We start from the raw sequence: 12,590 nt of genomic DNA on the forward strand, positions 1-12,590 counted from the left end.
TGAAACTCCCCAGAACTACTGGGTACTGAAGGTGTCCATAAAGCTTAGAGGCCATCTCTACCCACCAACCTTGGCTTTGTTTACTTTGTCCACTCCCCTGTTTACTCTTGGTACCAGCAGATGCCACCTGTAACTTTTATTTCTCATTGAGATTGGGGGAGGGGCTGCTTCTGCCACACACAGGCAGAGAGTGCCTGAAGGTGCCTACCTAAGCTCAGTCTCCTTTAGGACAACGTGCCACTATTCATACATAGTGTAGGCTCCCAATGGTGCTGATGGATGGCCCTCGGAGTTCAGCTGTCTCTGCTGAATTCTTCCTAATAGACCTTGGAACACAAACAAACCCTAAGCTCTTCTTTCCAACCTAAGTTTTCAACTTCACATCAGAAGAATTCTCTCACCCATTGTTGCCCACCTGAACACTCTCTTCTGGGCCAGAAGGGGCCAAATTTTAGTTTTCTCATCTCCCTGGGAAGTGTAGGTCCTTTCATACATTTTCTTTCTTGCTCGGAAAGCTAAACTTTATTGGCTAGGCATTGTGTGAGCACATGTGTATCTGAACCTGTCCATGTGGGTATTTATACCTATAAATATTCATTCATCAGGAGGCCAGAGGTCAACTTTGAGTGTTTTCCTCAGTCATTCTCCAAATTTACATTTTGCACAGGCTTTTCCCTGCTCCGCTTTCTGATACCTCAAAATGTCCTCATTTAAAGAGAGATCATTTAGTTCTCCCATTCTTCTGCGTTTGGATCCATAGTAACCCCTAACTCCCATCTTCTAACTTGTGATCCTCTTGAATGAATGTGGCCTATACCTCCTGCTTCTTGCCCTAGCTCTCTTCCGAGAATCGGCTGCTGCTCCCAATGTTTTGTTGCAACCACTTTCATGAGGGCCATCAGTGACCTCTAATACCAAAGTCTACAAGTCCTTTCTCAGGTCCAATTTCCCTCGGCCTTGTTCTACCATTTAATACTGTTAGTCAGCCTCTCCAGTATTAGACCTCATTGACTTTTTGTTTCCATAGCAACTTGCTCTACGGTATTTTATCCTTAGTTTCTGTTTCTTTTAGGTTTCCTTTTATTCTTCTTTTACTCGAGCCCATTTCTTTCCTCCGTGTCTCCAAGTGTGAACATCCTGTGGTTATGATTATTGTCATTAGGAGACTCATAGGTATGTCACCCTATGGTGTGATATATCCCACTAGGGATGATCCACCACTCTCTACCTGTTAACCTAGCCATGGAGGTGAGACTACTGAAAACCAGGAAGGCTAACGATTGGCCAAGTATATACGGCTCATTAGTGGCATATCTGGGATTCAGACTCAGACATTCTGATTCTAGAGTCCATGTCTGGAACCGTCGTCTGTTCTTATGCTGGTCTTTCCCAGGTTTTGAAAGTCAGCCACCATGTGACTACCACCCATATTCACAACAGTACAATTCAGATATCTGTTAGTATATTTAACAGGCCCCCCTGAGACTATGTCATGCTTCTTTCTCCTGCTTTTAAGCCCTCAATCTCACCAGCCCAATCCCTGTCTTTGCTAATGAGCTCACTTGATTTTTAACTTGCATTATCATCCAACCACCCTGTAAATACTGTGACCTTAATATGCCATTTTCTGTAGCCATCACAGCCTCATGTTCAACGTATCCCCTCCTGTTCAGCCTCTGTGCCAGTTTTCCATTCATAAAAAGATGACATGTGATGCAATGATAGAATAAAGATTTCTCATGGGGTGGGATTTCTATGGCAAATCCTATGGGTTTGGTATTGTCCTTAAGCAACGTGATGGGTCTGAGAACAACAGTCTTAGGTGCCTCAAGAACACAGATGTCTACAACTTTGAGAAAATGGTCTCCCACCCACCTTCATAGACGGATGCCCAACAACTTTGTGAGTTAGCTAGAAACACAATTATATCTGGAGAACTGGAGATTAAGTAAACCATTTTTACAAGAGATGGATTGATGGCTCACTGTGTGGCAGACAGGAAGACTAGATTCTGTTAACTGTCTTCAGAGGCTGAGTCCTCTGGCTGGACACTGGCTGGCATGGTGATTTTGACACAATGCTTTATGCTTCTTCTCAGCTCTGACTTTAGCTTAGGCCCCTGGCTCCTAGATTTTACCTGTTGGCCTTAATCACTCTTTCTGCACACAGGCTTCCTCTCTGTGTCCTTAAGTTGTATCTGCTTCGAGGTATATGCTTTCATACTTAAAACTATTTTTTAAATTAAAAATATCTCCAGTGCATGATCTATAAGAGATATTCTTAAAGGATGGGGGACCTATTGGGTCCTGTTCAGTCTCTGAATCCTCTCCATTCTGGGCAGACCCTGAAGAGGTACTTGGAGGTCAGAAGGACTACAGGATACAGAAAAGCCATTTGCTGGAGCTCTTCTGTGGAGGGTCTTGTTTTGTTTTTGTTTTTTGTTTGTCGTTTTTTGAATAAAAATATAATCTCTGAAAACATTTTTTTCTGTATGTTGCAATTTAGCCACCAAATAGTGCTTTCCTTGCAAGACATGATGGCACTTGCTTGTAATCCCAGTACTCATGAGGTTGAGGTAGGAGGATTACCATAAGACTGAGGCTGGCCTGGGCTACATAGGAAGTATCAGGCTGGCTAATGATACAGAGAAAGACCTTGTCTGGAAAATAGCAACAATGGCAGGAAAACATAACTAACTAAACAGACAGACAGACAGACAGACAGATACATAAGCAAAACAAAAACCGAAACAATAACAAAACTCCCCCAAACTTTGGAAATCATATCTTATTGTATATGATAATATGAGTCAATTAAAATTTAATGCTAAAGGTTTATAAATATCAATGATTACATTCAGATTTAAAGAATCTCCAAATTTAGTTGTTACTAGTTGATTTTTTATAATAGTCAATGCATGGATATCTGAAAATATTTTTAGCTACTTTGAACATTTTTCCCACTGTGGTATCTTCAGCAAACAATACTCAAGGCTACTGTATCAAGTAGAAACAGGTTAAACACCAATGGCAAATCTCTGGTTAAATGAGAAGTTGGTTCACTCTAATATATTCTGTGCTATGTCTTTGGATGCTTTAAAAACATATTTCTGACTGAAAAAAATAATAAGGGCATCACATTCATTATTTTTTACATTCTACATCTGAATGTTCTAAGGAAAAATGCCCTCGAAACAGGATAATGGAAGTTTGTTTATGTATGCGACCCTCCATGCCCTGTGATGTAATTCAATTGGTGAAATGTATTCAGCATGATTTTCCCACAGAGCACGCTGTATTTAATAGCATCTGGCACATCTTGGAGAGCCCCCATTGCATATCATGAGATGTTTAACTTGCACTGAATGGTCCATAAAAGCAATTTCCGTGCTGTTGTATTCTTCTGCAGATGGTGATCGCAAACAGTTAACAGAGATAACTCTTCACTTTAGTCATTTGTGACTTCTCACTGGTGCAGATGGAGAAGGAGCATTTATAGATTACTGTATCTATTCCTTGACTGTGAGGCCAACTTTGCGTTAGACAATACCTTGCCTTTCACATTTAAGTCTCTAGTGCCACATGGAAGCATTTATGTGTGTGTACTTGATTTGTGACTGTAATAGTCAAATTCAGAGCTCAATTTAATAATGGCTGGTACCTACAGAGACCAACGAACTTGATTTTTAAGGCAGTAGAACCAGCCCTAATACTGTTTGGAAAGTAGATTTGTTTTGCCCAGTGTCAAATGCCCATGAGCACACATGCATTCAACTAAGATAGCATGAAGTGATTGAATCCATCTGATTCACTGTTAGTAAGGCTCCGGACCTGTTCTCAGGGATTCGACAATGACAAATATTTATCAAGTGTGTCTTCTGTGCTCAGCATTGGATTAGTTGACTGGCATTTATATTTTATTTAGAATAGCTCGAGATAACTCACAGAACTTTTCCAGTGTGAAGCTTTGAGACGGGAGAGAGAAAAGAACTTTTTAAAGCATTGTCACAGATTTAGGAGTCAAGATGTTCAACGGCTCTATAAACACAGATGCAATCTTGGTAAACTGTGTATTATAATAGATAATTTCTATAGTATGGACGCTAAACAGTGCATTCCCTTGCCCCCAAGGCTCATATTTTAGAGACTTGGTTTCTGGGATAGTGCTATTTAAAGGTAATGGGACCTTTGAGATGTAGAGCCTAGTGGGAGACTCGGTCACTGGGTATATGATGGTGGTATTCCAAATATAGAACTCTAGTCCGTTCACCAATGAAAGCTCTAACTTTTTACTTAACATGGAGAGGACAAAGATTTGATATAGTAAAGTGAAATAAAAACAAAAAAGAAATTGTTTTCTAACTCACTTAGATGAATGAGAAGATTTATATCTTGATCGTAGAATCTTAAAATTACATACTTTTATTGGCGTAGATCTGTAATACCTCAAGTGTCTGGTTAGATTCTGAGGGTAGGGCTCATTCATGGTGAGGGTGGAGTTGTAAGTCTGCCAACATTTATCCATTTTTTAATTAAACCTTTTGCTTTCTAAGTTGGGCCAATATTTGCGGAGCACTTGTTTGTGCAGTAGGTGCTGGTTGATGAAGAGAGGACTGAATTAGAGAACATCCCTTTCCTCTAGCTGTATGAGCAAAGTTGTCTTTAATGAAAAGTGACAAGGACTCTTTCAGAAGTAAAAAAAAAAATTAAAATTAAAATTAAAAACTAAAACTGAGCAGAGTGGTCTCACAAAGAGAGAGAGAGAGAGAGAGAGAGAGAGAGAGAGAGAGAGAGAGAGAGAGAGAGAGAGAGATGGGACTGTTTTGCTGGGACCTGGTGACTGGTGGTAACTGTGTAATTGAAATTTGCTTAAAAGAAGAGATGATTGACAGGGGTGAAGCCGACATCCCGGTGGATAAAGGGTGGGGCTGGAAGCTAGGCATAGAATTCGGTGAGATCTGTAGGTTTGTGCAGCCATGCCCAGGTGAGCCAACTGACTGGAGTCTTCATTTCTGGTCAAGACTGGCTGGAAGGAGGAGCTGGTTCACAGAGGGCTTTGCAGGCATCTGATAACAAAGGAGGTAATTTAGGAAGTACGGTGCCAATGAAGGATTTGAACCAGAGCAGAAGCACAGCCATATCTTCATGTTATAATATCATTGACCATAATGTTGAGGACAAATTCAAAGGAGGTAGGTTTGCAGACAAGAGTTCATGCTGGAGCTTCTGATCAAACCACAACATGAAGAAGAGAGATATGAGAGATGATAACGGAGGGGTGTCATAAACAGGCGCTGGATGAAGGAGTTACGGAAGAAGGAAGCACCCAGGATGTGCAGTGGGCTGGCCCAATGCTGCTGCTTGTATTCTAATGCTAAGTGCTGGCTCCAAGATTTGGAGTCAGAACATAGCCTTTGGGACAGGGCCCCCAAGTTAACTCTGATTGATGAATCTTTATTTATGAAGAGAGATAGGCAGGGTTTAGGTGTTTTAGGCTAGAAAAGAAGTGGGAGGGGAGAGCTGCCGTGCCTTAGGAGAGTATGCAGGAGAGGAGAAGAGAGCTTCCATGTATTAGCTGAGCCATCAAATGAGGCCATATGGGCCAGTCAATTGGAGCTAGTAGCAGCCCAGATGAATCTTAGTAAGTAGTAATGGGGTAATGGATAGAAAGTAGATTCTAAAAGCATGGAGGGTAGGCAGTTGCCTAGCTATTGTGCTGCATAGTCATATTAAAATATAAAGGCCATGTGTGTGTGTGTGTGTGTGTGTGTGTGTGTGTGTGTGTCTGTCTTTCTGTCTGTCTTTCATCCAGGAGCATTAATGGTCAAAGGTGGGAAGGAACCCTGAGACAGGATTTTTTTAAATTAATATTTTACTGCAGGATACTTGCCAGATTTGGGGTGTGGTGCTATATATAGCAGAAGAAAGATGGTGAGAAGAGAGGGAATATTTGCACGTACAGCCATAGTTTCAGTCTTCCTTTCTGCTGTGCTCATGATGGAAGTCCTGTAAGCAATTTCAGGACTGTAAGCCATTCTCAGTCTTCTACCTCTACCCCTTCGTAGTATTCTTGCTTCTGGAAAGTCAGCTGTCAATCCTAGCCACCTGAATCTCTTTGGACACACATCAAATTCTATTATTCCCAAGTTCAACTGATAGCTGTACTTGTTATGTTTCTGTTGCTTTGATAAAGCACCATGATCAAAAGCAATGAGAGGAAGAAAGAGTCTATTTCTTATAGGCTTATGGTCCTAGAGAGCTAGAATCCATTATCACAAAGAAGGCATGGCATGGTGATGGGGCAGAAAACTGACTGATAACATTTTCATTTATACAGAAAGCAGGGAGAGGGGATGGGTGTTTAGGTGGGTGGGACAAGGCTAAACATTCTCAAAGCCTGTCCTCTGGGATAATGTACTTCCTCTAGCAAGACCCCACCCCTAACAGTTCCATAACCTATGCAAACAGTGTCACTGACTGGGACCAAGTGTTCAGATACAGAGAGGACATTTCTGATTCAAACCCCAACAGGGGCTCTCAGTTCCTTCTGGGCTAAGTCATACTCCAAAGGGTGTTGCTTGTGAGTCCTTGAAGGTCATTCTCTATCTCTCTATCTCTCTATCTCTCTATCTCTCTATCTCTCTATCTCTCTATCTCTCTATCTATCTATCTCTCTATCTATCTATCTATCTATCTATCTATCCCTTCAGTAGGCACAGAGGAAGCCATTCCTACCTACCACACTGTTATTGCATGTGTGAGTTCCTGCTCCTAAAATTTTGTAGTGTGTGTATGTGCTAAATAATTTTGGACAGACATTCCCAATGCCATATGGGCACAGCTACCCTTCCTCATAGTTAGCTGTAGGTTTTACTGCCCCTGGAGTAGCGTCTCTATAACAAGAACACACGAGGAGATGACTGAACTGTGAGAATTAGCCAGGAGCTGGGAGACTAGGGTTCATATCTTAGCTCTTCTGCCTTTCAAATCATGTGGCTGTCAATCATTTAGTTTCGTTAGGTTCCATTTCTTCAACCGTTGGATAAAGTTGCAGGTGCTTCTGCAGTTTCCTCAGGTGATGGAGAAGTTTAAAGCAACCAAATAGACACAAAGTAGCTTGTAAATTCAAGGATTTATAAGTGTCTTCCTACGAGCACTTCATGTTATATATTGAAATGGTTATTTGTAAATAAGGAGATGAAACAGTCCGTGAATGACATTTTACAATTGCCAAAGCCTTTTGCTTTTGGAGAATTTCCCGCTGAGTACAGGCACATTACAAATGGAGACTTGATTTTCCTACATCAATCTAAACAGAGCACTTTGGTCCATGGTGTCCCCTGACCCAGATAGCAATAATTTATCATTTGTTTTTTACTTTTTGAAGGCTGAGCTAGTTTTGGCTGTGTCCAGATGCCCAACAGGAACAATGTAAAGAGGGGCCAGCCTGCTTGGGCTCCCGGTCCTGTAAGTTTCAGTTCTCCACAACAGAGGATGCTTTGTAAGCAGAGATGCTCACACTGAGGCCGGGAAGCAGGATGAGAGGCTGGAGGATGAGAAGATGCCTGTGTTCATGGATATTTCCTTTTTCTGCTCCCTCTTATCCAGAGTCAGGTCTTCTCTTAGTGAAATCTCCATGCCATTCCCTGCATTTTACCTATTTTTTGGGTGTTCTTTGACTGATCACAAATGAGTCAATTTGACAATCAAGATTAATCATCACATGCACCAACAAAACAAAGCAAACAAAAAAGCAAAAGGGGCTGGGTCTCACAAACTGACTCTGGGGTAAAGGGGCCTGCTATCAAGTCTAATGACTTGAGTTCAATCCCTGTGACCCATATAGGAGAGAGAGAGAGAGAGAGAGAGAGAGAGAGAGAGAGAGAGAGAGAGAGAGAACCCAACTGTCACCAGTTAGAGACTCATGGCCATGTGTGAAGAATAAATGATAGATGAGAACTCCTCTCTAAACAAGACACTTAAACCATCCCTTTAGTGAAGATTGCAGAAGGCAGGGCACAAAGACCACAAGCACCAGCAGATAGGGGGGAGGGCTGAGATGTGCTGGACCAGACACAGCCGCTGCAATCACAGTAGCTACAATGTCTGTACCGTCTGTGTAGGAATGGGATCCTTAACAGTCAGGTATGGGTGGAGGAGGGGCCTTGGGGCAATCCCTCACTCCTGAACTATTTGCTACTGATAGATTCAGGGCAAGACAATCATAACTCTCAGTCGTGCATCCGCTAGTAACCCTATCTGGCTACAGTGAATAATATCAATCCAGTGCTCATATTGATGGCCTTGTTTAAACTGAACGGGTCACAAAACGGAACCAAAAGTCACAAATCAGCAAAAGGGACGAGGTGATGGTCTGGATGAGGATGACGACCATGGGCTCATAGAGTTGGATTCTTAGTGAGAAGGATTAGAAGTTTGGGAAGTGCGGTCTGTTGGAGGAAGGGTGGGCTTGTTAGAGGAAATGTGTCACTGGGATGGATTCTGGGGTCTTAAAGGACTATGCCAGGCCCCCCCCCCCGTTTTTCTCTTCTTCTTTGCCACTATCTATTGTCACTGTCTCTGTCTCTCTGCCCTCTGCTTATGGATCAGGATGTAAACTCCCAGCTACTGCTGCAGTGCCATGTCTGTCTGCTTCTCCCCATGATAATCACAAATTGACCCTCTAAAGCAATGATTCTCAACCTTCCTAATGCCGAGTCCTTTTAACACAACAGTTCTGCATGTTGTAGTGACCCCCCAACCACAAAATTACTTTTTTAAAAAATTTATTTATTTTTATTTATATGAGTACACTGCCATATTGTTTTCAGAAGAGGGCATCAGATCCCATTACAGATGGTTATGAGCCACCATGTGGTTGCTGGGAATTGAACTCAGGACCTCTGGCAGAGCAGTCAGTGCTCTTAACCTCTGAGCCATCTCTCCATCCCCCACAAAATTATTTTCATTGCTACTTCGTAAATACAATTTTGTTACTGTTGTGAATTGTGATGTAAGTATCTATATTTTCTGATGGTCTTAGGCCAACCCTATAAAAGGATTGTTTGATTGCCAAGGGGTCTTGACCCACAGGTTGAGAGTCACTGCTCTAAAACTATTAGCAAGCCATGCTTATATAACTATTATATATATATATATATATATATATATATATATATATATATATATATACACACACATATATATACATATATATACATATATATATATACACATATTTATATGTACACACACACACACACACACACACACACATATATATATATATATATATATATATATATATATATAGCAACTCCATGGCCTCTGTATCATATCCCGCCTCTAGGTTCACATTCCACTTTCATTCCTGCCTTTGATTTTTCTTTCAATGAACTGGGAAAATAACTCTTTCCTCCAAAAGTTGCTTTTGATCATAGTATTTCATCATAGCAATAACAACCCAAACTAAGACAGACTGACAGGGGTGGGGGGTGACAGGGATGGCAGGCGGGCAAAAGATGGTGGGGTGAGAACAATCAGAATCTTTTATATGCAGGTATGAAATTATCAAAGAGAAAACTTAAGATTCACCTTTACTGAGATCATGTGTGTTTATATGCCGTAGCTGATAATATTATAGTTGCGTTCTGTTATGCTTCAGGGAATTTTAAAGGTAATCTCTTCCCAGGCTTGGCTATATAGAGGTTAATAGATTATCACCTTGTATCCTATCTTGCTGCATTGCCTTCACATACTGACGATGCGGTACCCTTCCCTTGACAACAAGGTGGTGTTTGGAAGGTTACTCAGTGTAGGCAGTGGAACCAGGGCAACCGTGATGAACAGTCCTTGTGGAGTTGAATGTTTTATCTGCCTGTTCCTACATCTGTAAAAGTGAATGTATGCCCACGCAATACGAGAGGATTATATTATAAGTGGGGCTTTCAGGTTAACACTGAAGCATGCCATCTGCCACAGGGGTCCTGCTGACCTTAGACTGTTGTCAAAACTATCCCACTTTCCCTCTGATTTAACCAAAGATTCTTTTACCTTTCAAATGACTACTCCCCCACTCCGAATGAAAAAAAAAAAATATATATATATATATGCACTTTTCTCCCTCATTTCTACCTCCTGGGCTCTACAGGCTTTTTGCTGTAAACATCTCTTAGTGACATTAATAAATATTCTTCCATCACTATTTGCTTATCTGGCATTTGATGATTACTGTATGTGCTGGGCTCTGTGAAAAACACCTTTTTTTCTTATTATTTAGTTCTCACAACGTAGATTGATAAGAACAATCATGGAAACTGTTAGGAAACAAGATATCCCCAGTTTCCTCAGAGGAATGGGAGGCCTGGAAAAGTTTGATGATTTTCCCAAGGACATGCACTTACTGGGCAGAGTCTACCATAGGGAATTCTCCGTGAGGAGGCAGGAGCACCTGGCCATTGAGCCACCTGTTTTCTCGGGCATTGTTTCTTGGTTACAGTTCCCTTGGCAAGGCTACAATTGGTATTCAAAGAATTATGCCTCAACATACAGGGTGTGTTTCTTCTCTTGTCTCCTACCCTTCCCTCTGCTTACTTCAGTTCTAGCCTGTGCTGTTTGAAGATAGCATTTCACATGAAGTTGGTGAATGGGTTACCAGGGTGGACAAGACAGTAATTGAGGCTGTCAGGCATGAACTCAGGTGACTCAGGTGACTCTCAGGCCACATCTGTCCTGGTACAGCCACATTTATTTGCCCCAAGATGTGTGTTACATATGTCACTCTGTATGTGTGACACTCTTTAACATTCAAGAGGGCTGTGTCAGTCCCCAGCAAGTCTCTCTCTCTCTTTGTTCTTACTCTCCAGTTCCATACCTGTACTTTCTCACTGCATCTTGCCCTTCAGGTGTCCTGATCCTTCTAGATACTTAGTTTCAGATTCGAATGAACCTACATGAGGCCAGTGCAGGTATGTGGGGATTGCTTGCTGATGGATAAGCAACATTATAACCAAATAAGCAATCAGCTTCTGCCCCGTGGGACTGTGCTCATCCTTTGACAAGGTTGCTAAGTCAAAGGGAAATAGAAGAAGGAAGTGATTATCTGGACAATTTAGCAAGAAAATAGCAGCAGACTGGATTTTCTGGATAACATGTGCTTGCTATCTTATAACACTTAAATTAGGGGATCTGAATTGGATTGCAACACTTGGTCCTGTATAGGGGTTCTTGCTCGCCCTGTGCAGCCTGTTAACAGGCTGGGGGGGGGGGGATTCTGTCTGTTTATTCAGAAGGGTTCTCTGGGTTTCCATCTACAGCGTGGCCTCTCCCTGCATCAGATTGTATATGGCTCATCATTGTGTACTTGTATCCTTGCAACGTTCTCCTGGATGGGGCGTGTTGCAAAATGCCATGAGTGAGAGTACTGGGATCTCTTTACAGACATATCTGGTGCTCTAATATTGCCAGCAATTAAGGCACCAAAGTCCATCTTATTGATAGCAGCAGCACACACTAAACCACTATAGCATCTTTTCCTCCCCAAAGGTATGCTGTTTTGTGCTGGAGACTTGGTATGTGTGGAAGAGCATAAAGACACAGCATAGCATTTGGGTTCTTCCATTAGAGTTGGGTGCTGTGGGTACAGGAGGAAGAACAGAAGCCAGGGGAGGACTTACTTCAAGTTTTAAGAAACATATCAAATCAGTCTCTGTCCTCAGAGGAGCCATGATCCCCACAGGCACTTCATGTCCTTGAATGATTCTGTCTTGATCCCTCCTTGATTCCTCAGATCAGCGAGTGGAAGTTGGTATAAGCCATGGCAGATCTTTTGAGCACTTAACTCCAGAAGGGGGCATATAGGGGAGTCCTTATAAATATATAATAGCCACTTCTAGATAACACTTAGCCATTTTAATTGCTTGAAAGTCGCGTTATTTTGAAGGTCTCCAATCGTAATGCCACACAGGAGGAGCTGTGTGGGTGATGTGGGGATGGGAAGAGGATAATGCATTTAATGTGGCTCTTTTGGACCTCTCTTTTATCAGCTATTGATTTAATGGCAAAAGCCTTTACTTAGTGCAAGGAATCCACTGGCAATAATTAAAATTTCAAGAGATACACTCGTAGGAGAAATGGGGCTGGGGTAGGAAGGAGGTGTGTGATGTGGGTTCCACGAATGTTAATGACTCTGTTAGAGTTAGATAAAATTAACAGAAATTAGATCTACGGGTATTGAAGAGCATCCTTTATATCTAGAGGAGCCATTTAAGCATAACGATTGGGGATTATGGCTCAGTGGAGTCTTTTAACTGTTCATTTGCCTGCCCAACTGACCTCCAGCAAGGTTGCAATCAATCCAGAAAGCCGTGAAACAACTCCCGGTTCACTTTAATTTGGGGTTTTCATGGGCATTTCTTCCTGACATCACAGTATGGGCCAGGGTTGGGCTTTGTCTCTCTCACAGTAATGGTTTGTCTTTGTCTAGACTTCAGTTCAAAAGCATTCTCCTTATTACCTCTGAGAAATGGCACTGGGGTGTCATGTCGGCATGTCTTTCCTTCCCACCACCCACAATTGAGCAAACGGTTACCA

The sequence above is a fragment of the Arvicanthis niloticus genome, chromosome 28 (genome assembly GCF_011762505.2).
Source record: "Arvicanthis niloticus isolate mArvNil1 chromosome 28, mArvNil1.pat.X, whole genome shotgun sequence".
Lineage (NCBI taxonomy): Eukaryota > Metazoa > Chordata > Mammalia > Rodentia > Muridae > Arvicanthis > Arvicanthis niloticus.